Below are 10,274 nucleotides of genomic sequence, written 5' to 3'. Positions count from 1 at the left end.
GTTACAATATAAAGGAAACTGTGTTAGTTTCTAAATCCTTCAAGTTTAAAATAGGAATGTTCTGAAGCAGTGTTGGGAACTGATGCATGAACTAATATAATATAATGAAACTTGATCAACTTCATTATATTACAGTAAGTCATGTTAAGTTTCTAATGGAATATGATGATTCACAGTACCGTCATCATGTGCCATGTTACACGACTTTTACATTCTATCCAATTCCGAAACATATTAAGAACAAATCATCTTGATAGTTCTATTTTCCTGGATATTCTGGTAATTTGACAAATCAAAATCGTGCCATTACCATTCCTTTCTTAGAGCATTAGCTATGTTCATTCCGAATTTTATACCTACGAATTTCGAACTATTGATCGCTTGACTCAAGGACGGGAAGAAGAAACGAAGGGACAAAGTCCCAAAATAGAAATTGGGGTATAGATTACAGCAAATAAGAGAGAGTATTAACTATGGATGACAATGATTATGGAAAACAGAAGCAGGAGCATCGAAATATAAGGAAAGATATCAAACCCAATAACCACCCAGAAACTACAAACCGTGTGTATCAATACGTATGGCGACGTAAAGACACGGGAGAATTAGAAACATTATAATTCCAAGAAAATCATAAAAGTGAATAGATTCTTCTAGCGGTAGATGAAAGAGAAGAATGAAAGATATGGAAGTTAGAAGTATAACAAAAATCAGAACAGGATGAAGCATTTTAAAGGATACCTTAAGGTATGAATTAGAGGAGGAAGAGTAAGAGATGTGAGGTATGGAAGTAAGAAAGGGAAGGAGGTGGATTTATAGTGAAATATCCGACAAAGAAATCGAAACAGATTATCGCATTAAATCAAAGGAGATCCTGTTTTCTAAATCATCGAAGAACCAAATCTTATTACATAAGATTTTCTTTAAATCCCTTAAATCCCGAAAATCAATTCTAAACCACGTCATCAGTTAAAACGATATCATATTACTCATTCCACTCTCTTTTATGATAGCTTCGCTCGTACGCTTCACATGATCGAAATATTTTATCTATATCTATCAATAAAGATAAAACTTCATTATCACCTCATAATTGTCATGAAAACATTCCTATTGTTATTTATGACAACCTCTACCAAATTTCGAGGACGAAATTTCTTTAACGGGTGGGTACTGTAACGACCCGGAAATTTCCGACCAAATTTAAACCCTAAACTCTATATGGTTCCGACACGATAAGCAAAAACCCTAAAGTTGAGTCTAGAAAGTTTGAAATTGTTATTCGGATGATTAGTTACCCTTTGACCATCTATTTGTCCGACGATTCACGAACATCATAACTTGTATTAATTATATACTTATGTATATATACGGATATATATGGATTATATCTATCTTGAATATATGATAATTAAGTATCTCATTAAATATATTAACAATGGATTATATACATAAAATTGGACTACTAACTTAAGGACTTCGAAACGATATATATATATATATAAAGCTTAACGACGTTATAACTTCTAAGTTAAAATAAATATATATGTATTGTATTAAGATGTATTTACTATTGGAATATACTAGTAGGAAAACATCATTTTCAACCTTTTATCATGGAAAATGACATCTTTGTCATTATATATGATTCATGAAATATCTTTATATATTTTATACCCGTATTATACTCGTACTATACACAGCTTCTAGAAGTATTTACTATTGGTATATACCAATAGAAATCTTCAATTATTGGTGTAATATGTCATTCATGACATAATATATTTTAACTTATCTTAGATATTTTCACTAAAAACCAAATTTTCAAGCCTATAAATAAGCACCATTTTTAACTCATTTTTACACATTCATTTTCCAAATTTTACTTTCAATTTTCACACACACTTGCAAGAACTCTCTCAAATTTATTTTACTACTTCTTTCCAGCAACTTTACATTTTAAACTTAAGGTAAAAACTCTACTTCAACTCTTGTTCAATTCATATGTTTATAGTTATCTATATAAGAATTTATAAACTAGAACATAGTTTGAATGATTTCAAACTTATTCGCAAACTAAATAGATCCTTCTAACTTAACTTTTAAAACACTTCAAGACCTGTAATATATCATAATGATATGCTAACTTAACAAGATACAACTTGTTTTTACAAAGAACACCTTAAAACTGAATCTACGGCGTCGGAGTGTAACCGGGGGCTGTTTTGGGTTGGATAATTAAAAACCATCTTGAACTTTGATTTAGAAGTTCATGTTCTGGAAAAATGATATTTCTTATGAATATGTTAACACATAAAAATTTCATGGTTTAATTCAAAGTATAAGTATTTTTAGAAAAATGACCATTAAATGTTGTTTTTATGACAAAAATGATTACTTTCATAAGATTCACCTAGAGTATGGACTATAACCTGTGATCACGAATATAAACCATGGTATTTACAGTTCATATTCTTAAATTTTGACTCGATCCAAGGAGATGGCAAGTTGAATCAACAAAAACGGAGTTGTAACGAAGAAACTACGACTAAAATAAGATCGGGTGTCCAAAGCTTGTTTAACAACGAAAATAATTGGAGAAAAATTAAATAAATCATATCTTTCCTAATTAATATGATATTTCATATATATTTACTCATGATTTAATTTTATATATTTCAGGACCACCCGTAAACAACACGAGAAGATTAATCATAAGACCTCATGAACGTACGCAACACGTCATTTGACAACACCGGTACTTTATGTACGCAATACGTCATTTGACAACACGGTACCATGGGTCAAGATTAATCTCGACCAATACATATACGATGGGGGTTTTATTTATTTCATTTGGGGTTTATTAAACAACTAAATATGAACCATTAAAATTGAATTACTAACATCGGACTGCTAACTACGGACTAAGGAATTATTAAAAGTATTAAAAGTATTATAAGTATATATATGTGACGACTGTTTAAAAAGAAAAGGTATTGATATATTATATATGGATAGGTTCGTGATATCAATCGGAGACCAAGTCGAAATTACATATCTTCAAGACAAAAGTGAGTATATAGTCCCACTTTTAAACTCTAAATATTTCGGGATGAGAATACATGTATTTTATGTTTTACGCTATGGACACAAGTAACTGAAAAATATATTCTACGTTGAGTTGTACCACTGGCATACTTCCCTGTAGCTTGGTAACTAATATTTACAGCGGTATTGTAAACGCGAATCCTGTTGATAGATCTATCGGGCCTGACAACCCCAACCGGACTGGACGACCAGTATTCAACGGTTGCACAGTACTTCGTTTCGTGACTACACCTTGGTACGGTGTAGTAAGATTTCATAATAAAGGGAATATGCGACGTGATTAAATGTTAAGTATGGTTACCAAGTGCTCAACCACTTAGAATATTTTTATTAAAATGTTTATATATGAAATCTTGTGTTCCATTGTTATAACGCTGCTAGCATCAAACCTATATATCTCACCAACTTTATGTTGACGTTTTAAAGCATGTTATTCTCAGGTATGAATTAAGTCTTCCGCTGTGCATTAGCTCATGTTAAGGATACTACTTGGGACCTTTTTAAGCCATGATACAAAGACGTTGCATTCGAGTCATTGGAGTTCAATAGAGAATATAAATAAGTAAATGACAGATTAGGTCATTTGGATATTATGAAATGTTAGACGAAAATGTCAAATATTGATGTAATGATAGTTTGCCTTTTAAGAATAAATGCAACGTTTGTAAAATGTATCATATAGAGGTCAAGTACCTCGCAATGTTATCATATGTTATTGTATTCGTCCCTATGGATTGGGTCGGGTCGTCTCAGTAAAGTAGGAAAAAAAATAATAGAAATGATAGAGATAGATATCACTCGTGTAAATATAACTGATCTATACTGTATTTTTAATTTAACATTAATAATTAATAATATATGCTCACAATACTATTGATATTTAACATTATTAATAAAAATAAAAATAATAATAAATATAAATATTAATGATAATAATAATTGTAAAAATGATAATAATAATAATAATAATAATAATAATAATAATAATAATAATAATAATAATAATAATAATAATAATAATATAATATATATATATCAAATTTTATCTTTATATATCATATAATAATATTATTAATACAAATGTTGATTTTTGACAGTAATAATAATATTACTATAACAACTATATTTGTATTTAAATTTAATTTATTAATATCACATATTATTATGTAATGCTTAATATTTATATAATATGTATTATAACATATACTGAATATTATATATTTATACATTTTAATATAAATATATTATAATATATGTTTGCATACTAATTATATTATAATTATATATGTAATTATAAAAATATAAATGTTTTACATATGTAAGTATTATATATATTTATTTAGAATAATACATTATTTCATCATAGAAATATTATAAATTTCTACCTATACATAATATAATAATTATGTATAAAATCATATATTCATATATTCATATATATATATATATATATATATATATATATATATATATATATATATATATATATATATATATATATATATATGCATGTTTATTTACAATTAATTGTTCGTGAATCGTAGGGTTAAGTCCAATTGACAAATTAAATGTAAGAATTCATTTTAATGTAAAACGTCGATTTACTTAACTTGTCGATATCCATTTTCAAAGTTATCTGTACTCCATAATTTCACTTTCACATTAAACAATATGAAAGCTAAATATTTATCTTATCAAAAGTCACGAGCATGTATTGGAAATCAAACAGGAATCTTCACTAACTCTTGTCTAGTTCTCGTTATTTGACATATTTGTTCTTACATGTAAATTACTTTATCATTTATTTCGAATACCGTTAAAACGAGCAGATTTCTTAAATCACAGTGGACCTCATAACAGGGACCCGTAATCATATCACAATGTACCTAATAATTCAATCATTTGATCTTATCTTCTAATTCCATCGATAAACATATTGAAACAAATACGTTCATGTAAAGTATTATACGTTTAATACTTTGTTAATATTCTCAAGTTATCATATATATATACGTACATATACATATTCATATCCAATTAAATAATGGTTCGTGAATCGTCGGAATCCGGTCAAGGTTAAATGAATGTATGAACACAGTTTAAAATTCTTGAGATTTAACTTAACAAGCTTTGCTTATCGTGTCGGAATAATATAAAGATTGAAGTTTAAATTTGGTCGAAAATATCCGGGTTGTCACAGTAGCTACCCGTTAAAGAAATTTCATCCCCGAAATTTGATCGAGGTTATCACGGCTAACAATAAGAATGTTTTCATGACAATTATGAGTTGATAAATAGAGTTTTATCATCATTGAGTAATATGGATAAAACAATCCGTTTATGTGAAGAGTATGAGTGAAGTTATCACAAAAGAGTGAAATGAGTAGGTGTAGATTCGTCATATCTTTTGACATAGATAAGATTGATTTCCAAGTTCAAGAGATTTGGAGAAAATCTTCGTAATAAGATTTGATTCTTCGATAATTAAGAAAATTAGGATCCTCTTTGGTTAAATGCGATAATTTGTCTCGATTACACTGTCAGATATTTTACTATAAATCCACCCCCTTCGTTTCCTTACACTCACACCTTCTATTCTTTCTCCCTCAATTCATACTTTAAGGCATTCGTTAATATTCTCCATCCAGTACTGATTCTTGATATACTCCTAACTTTCATATCCGTCATTCTTCTTTTTCATTTACCACCGGAGGATTTTATTTACTTTTACTATTACCTTGGGGTTATAGTATTTTTAATTTTCCCGTGCCTTTACGTTGCAATTCGTATTGATATACACGGTTTGTAATTTATGTTTTGTTGTCGAGCTTCATATTTTCTTTTATATTTAAAAGTTCCATTCTTTTATCTCCTCTTCCTGACTTCAAGTCAAGCGAATAATGGTCCAGAATTCGTAGGTATGGATTTTGAAATGAACATAGTTAATGTTCTAAGAAAGAAATTGTAATGGCACGATCTTGATTTGTCAAATTACCAGAATATCCTGGAAAAGACCGAATCATCAAGAAAAATATTTTCTTGATATGTTTAGAAGTTAAGTATAATACAAGAGTCGTATAACATGGCACATGATAACTTTATGATCTGTAAATAATCACGTTCCATTTAGAAACTCAGCATGACTTACTGTAATATAATCACGTTGATCAAGTGTCATTATATTATACTAACTCATGCTTCAATTCCCAATACTACTTCAAAAGTATTCTTATTTTAAACTCGAATGTTTCAGAATTTAGAAACTAAAATAGTTTCTTTTATGATGTAATACAGATAACGCAAAGAGGTAAATGATTTCAGATAAGAATAGTTACGGAGATATCTTCAGAAATATGGAGGATATTTATAATGAAAGATGCGATGATATTTTAGAATTTCTAATATCAGAGGATGATGAAGAATATTGTCCGCAAGGGTTTAGAGTCAGGAGTAAGGTATTTGTTAATGATTTCAGTAGACACTGAATCATTTGGATTCTTTGAAGGTAGATTTCGTCCGTGTGATTTGTCCACAGCCTCCTTCATGGTTTGCTCAATTCGTTTTTCAGTACCAAATCTTCTCTTTTTCTGAGCTTTCCAACACATTATTCTTTATCATCAAACTTTTGACTGTTAATGTCATTTACCGTTTTTTTTTTTTTTTTGCTGCTTCATCAGCAGTTTTCCAATTTCGGAGAACTAGTTCGCAGTTTGGGGTGTTTTTCAGAAACTTCACATTCGAAGTATGTAAGTCTAGATATATATATATATATATATATATATATATATATATATATATATATATATATATATATATATATATATATAACTGTTGGCGTAGAAATGTTGCGAGATTCAAAATACTGATTGCTAATTCCCGGTAGTTGGTATGGCAATTATTGTTACAAGATGTAGATGAGTACTTGACAGAGTTTCAATAAATGTAATGATTTTTCGAAAAATCAAAGATTAGTGAAGTTGTTGGTAAGTTTATTGTTAATGTGGTGGAACATAAACGGCTCCCCAGTAACGATGGCGAAAGGGCAACGTATATATAGAGGTTATAATAAGACTGTTTCAACTGAAAAGTCGAGGTTGACTTGCTGGTGCTGTGACAAAATTGACTACTTTGGAAAGGAATCGCAAAGTTATTTTTTTGCTAATAAATGCCAAAGGGTCTGACACATGTATGTGTTAAACTTTTACTTTGGTTTCGAGAGTTTTTCAGGTGCATAACTGTGGGTAACACGTGGTTGGATCATCATCTCGATTGTTCATTTTTTAAAGTGTCTTCAGAGATTTCGAAGGGTTTGAACACAGATTGTGATCGTTAATATACCTATGATGTTCTAACACAGTTTTGAAGTCAAAGTATAGCTTTGAAAGATGTAGGAATCTAAGAGTGACGATACCGGTTATATCTCGATTTGAATTTTGCGATTTCAAAATCAGATTATGTAATTGAATTTGAATGAGTATGGTTGTTTTGATTTCTATGAAAGAATGTATATTGTTATGAAAATAGTGAGTATAGTTGCTGATTGCTGAATCAGATTTGAAGAATGTAATATATTAATTGTGAATTTATATATCTCTCGAGTATTACCTACCCGTTAAATTTTTTTTTTCACAATTAATATTTTGTACAACAGAATTTTATTACAGTCTTTATGAAAATATATATGTGTATATTTTCTTTAGATGTAACATAGATTTAATGAGTTAATATTTAATTAAACTCATTTGATTTACGGTTGAAACTAGAACTGAATAATCCCTAAAGACTTTAGAAATTACATAACTTTTACAGAGTATTTATTCAATGAGATTGAAATTATGAATTAATACTTCGTTATTCGTTGATGCATGATGTAGGTGTTTGTGGAATTCTTGTGAACTTCGCAAGGTACGAATGATGTTATCGGAAAAGTTTTGAGGATATCGATGATGAAAGTGTAAAATCAAACATATATTTGAATAATACACTTGATTTATTATGAATTGGAATTTATTGAGTTGAGACAGAGATTGTAGTTAACGATAGTTAAGTTGCGAACGAAGGACGTACTTCCTTGCATATTAGTAATATGAATTAACCGAGGAGTTAAGATTCACACATAATAGTTTAGTACAGAAAGTTTTATTATGATTTAAAAATTTATATATATAAGATATACATATAAATCCTTTAGTGGAAAATGAGTTAATACTTCATAACTTGTTGATACAATATACGCGTTATTGATTCGTAATGATGTCCACGGTGATTCTTGAACTGGTGGAGCTTGTGATGTTATAGGTGCTGCTAGTGCTGATGATGCTGACGGTGCTGTTGATGCTGCTGATAAAACAAGTCTAGCTTGTAAATCACGCACCATTCTTGTCTGATTTGCTTTTATCATTTTGATCTACTCATTTGACTTATGGTTAGTTCTAGAATAAGTAATCTCTAAAATTTTAGAGATTACATAATCACCGTAGAATATTTCTCCGATGAATTTATGAATCAATACTTCATCATTTGTTATTGTTAGTCTTCCTTGTTATCTATAGAGCTTATGACGTTGATGCTCGTGGGACAGATTGTGAAATTGAGGTTTGCGATGCGGTTGTTGTTGGTGGTGGTAATGATTCTGTTGGTGTTGATGATGGTGGTACTGTTGTTACCGGTGCTGCTGCTGGTGCTTGTAACCTTTGCACCATATTCTCCAAAGCCATTACCCGAGCGCGAAGCTCGCTGACTTCTTCTATTACACCGGGGTGATTGTCGGTTCGGGCGAGCGGATAAATAAAATCTAGAATTTGGTGTAGTATATAATCGTGGTGAGATACTCTGGAAATGAGAGAGAAAATGGTGTTTCGGACAGGTTCGCCGGTGATTGCTTCTGGTTCTTCACCAAGAGGACAATTTGGTAGATGGAAAGGATCACCTTCTTCTTGTCTCCAATGATTAGGAGACTACGAACCCATCCCCAATTCATCCAGAATAGATGATGGCTGATTGGTTGATCCATTCTGGTCACACTGCTTTCGGAGCTTGAATGAGATTCTATTTCGGAATCCGAGTCAAGCTCCTATTTCGGAATCCGAGGGACTTGAACTAATGACGAATTCCATTTCGTACAGTTGAATAAAGAATTTTTCGTTATGAAATGATTTTTCGTCTATCGGATGGTATTCTAATTACATAGAATATCTATATATATATATATATATATATATATATATATATATATATATATATATATATATATATATACAGAGCAAAATATTTCGTAGATTACGGAGGAATTTACGGAATATGTCAAACAAAATTTACAGTAACAGATACGCTAAGATATGAATTAGCAGATACGCTAAGATATGAATTTTTGTCTTTACACTATTCATGCAATCAATGCAATAAGATGTGTCAAGACTAATAATGATAAGCAAGCAATTTCCGACAAAAATGATAAGCAAAACTTTTGACATGCAGACACGGTCGAAGTCCAGACTCACTAATGTATCCTAACGACTATCAGTTAGACACACTAATGCAGACCTGGTTCGCTAAGACCACCGCTCTGATACCACATGTAAAGACGCGTCCTAATCCATAAGAATGAATACAATAACATATGATTACATTGCGAGGTATTTGACCTATATATGATACATTTTAAAAACATTGCATTCGTTTTAAAAGACAAACTTTCATTACATCGAAAGTTGACAGGCATGCATACCATTTCATAATATCCAACTATAAATGATCTAATCTGTCATTTACTTAATCATAATCTTTACTGAACTCAATGACTTGAATGCAACGTCTTTTGAAATATGCCATGAATGATTCCAAGTAATATCTTTAAAATGAGCAAATGCACAGCGGAAGATTTTTTTCAATTCCGAGAATAAACATGCTTTAAAGTGTTAACGAAAAGGTTGGTGAGTTTATTAGTTTATCATAATCGATCATTTTCATCATTTTAATAGACCACAAGATTTTCATTTCCATTTCTCATAAATATACGTCCCATGCATAGAGACAAAAATATCATTCATAAAGATTGAACACCTGGTAACCGACATTAACAAGATGCATATAAGAATATCCCCTATCATTCCGGGACATCCATCGGACGTGATAAAACAACATCGAAGTACTAAATCATCCGC

This window comes from Rutidosis leptorrhynchoides, chromosome 10, assembly GCF_046630445.1.
Source record: "Rutidosis leptorrhynchoides isolate AG116_Rl617_1_P2 chromosome 10, CSIRO_AGI_Rlap_v1, whole genome shotgun sequence".
Lineage (NCBI taxonomy): Eukaryota > Viridiplantae > Streptophyta > Magnoliopsida > Asterales > Asteraceae > Rutidosis > Rutidosis leptorrhynchoides.
The sequence above is the reverse complement of the archived record's forward strand: the minus strand, read 5'-3'. Positions refer to the sequence as shown.